The sequence below is a fragment of the Elephantulus edwardii genome, unplaced genomic scaffold (genome assembly GCF_000299155.1).
Source record: "Elephantulus edwardii isolate Elephantulus edwardi_28Jun2011 unplaced genomic scaffold, EleEdw1.0 scaffold00113, whole genome shotgun sequence".
Classification (NCBI taxonomy): Eukaryota; Metazoa; Chordata; class Mammalia; order Macroscelidea; family Macroscelididae; genus Elephantulus; species Elephantulus edwardii.
The window spans coordinates 450,540-452,425 of NW_006399863.1; positions in this window are offsets into that span (position 1 = coordinate 450,540).

The following is a 1,886-nucleotide window of genomic DNA, read 5'->3' on the forward strand; positions in this document are numbered from 1 at the left end:
AAGTTCTTAGGAAAAAAATATATTTTTATTACATTCTAACTGAAGAATAGGAGTTACCTGATATGCATAATAAAGTGCTCAAACTAGTGAATTATTTCATTCTCTCCTGGAAATAAAAAAAGATGTTCCTCAACATACTGCTCTAAGCAGCTACTATGATTAATTGAAGACAAAGAGGTGACACTTATTTAGTAAACTTGCTTTTGTCACTGTAGCTTTATTGACCTGCAAATTAGAATCCAGAATGCTAAAGCAAGTTCCCATTACAGATGTTGCTGGTCGACAGTGAGACAGAAAATTGAATGCTCTAGCTTGAGTTGACATCTACCATGTTAAGTCATAATACCTTGGTCAAAACCCATCCATAGAGGGTTCAAGAGAGACCCACCATTTGTCTGGACATGGCGAACACTCAAAGTAGTTCTTGCCAGTAAAACACTAATGATTGTCATTTTCCACATGATCTATCTTACTGTTCATTGATTTCATATAAACATACCTTCTTTCTTTGGTCATATAATTGTTGTTGTTGTTGTGTCACCTGTGACTCACAGTGACCCTATGTACAACAGCTGTGAATCCTGCTCTAACCTGAGCAAACCTTATTCTCTTCAACACACCTCCCCCGATTACCCCACTGAGTCAATCTATCTTATCAAGTGTCTTCCTCTCTAGTGCTGTCCCTCCACCCTCCCAAGCATGATGTCCCTCTTCAAGGACTGGTTCCTCCTAGCTACATGTCCAAAGTGCGTCAGATGAAGCTTCAGAATCCTTGTCTCCAAGGGGCTGTCTGGTTTCACCCTAAGATGAACCTGTTTGTTTTCTTAGCAGTACGTGGTATATTCAATACTCTTCTCCAGAACACCACAGCTCAGACATCGATTCTTCTATCATCCTTAGTCATTGTCCAGCTCTCTGATGCATAGCAAGTAACTGCAAAGAACATGGCCTGTATCAAGCGCCCTTAGTTTCCAGACTGACATCGTTGCTCTTCAGTACTTTGGAGAGGTCTCTGACAGTAGACTTGCCCAATACAGTTTGTCTTTTAATTTCCTGGCTTTTGGTGCCATGAGTGTTTATTGTGAAGTCAAGCCAACTAAACCTGTTAACAATCTCAGTCTCTTCACTATCTATCATGATGTTATCAATTGATCCAGTGTTGAGAATCTGTTTTCTTGATGCTGAGCTTCAATCCATATTAAAGGCTGCAGTCCTTGACCTTCTGCAGCAAGCACTTCAGGACCTCCTCAGTTTCAACAAGCAGGCTTGTGTCATCTACATAACTCAGGTTGTTGATGAGTCTTCCTCCAATCCTGATGCTGCACTCCCCTCATAGAGCCCAACCTCCCAGATGATCTGCTCTGCATATAGATTGAAAAGTTATAGAGATTAGACACATCCTTGGCATACACCCTTCCTGATGTTGAACCCATGCAGTGTTTCCTTGCTTTGTTCTGATGGCTTTCTCTTAGTCCAAGTATAGGTTTCACATAAGCACAATCAAGAGTTCTGGGATTCCCGTTCTTCTCAGAGTCAGCTGCAATTTTTGTGATCCACACAGTCAAACCAAATGGAGGGTCAGCTAGTAGCTGTTTCCAACTTGATAGCAGTGAAGTTTGAGATGAGTTTGCCCTCAGATATTCACAGAATAGTATTTTTCATTTAAACCAAGGAACCGGCACAGGAATATGCTACTGGCTCCCCTTTCAAATTCCTCTCTTTGAAAGTAGCTAGGTTACATCTTCATATGAATCTGGTTGTTATCTTGGAGTAGCTCAAACAATGTAAATTTGGGAGGAGGCACTCAAAGCAAGTGCCTGCAGGAAAAGATACCTGACTTCTCTTGCTCCAGATAGGTGGCCACAGAGTTGCCATAGCTTTGCCAC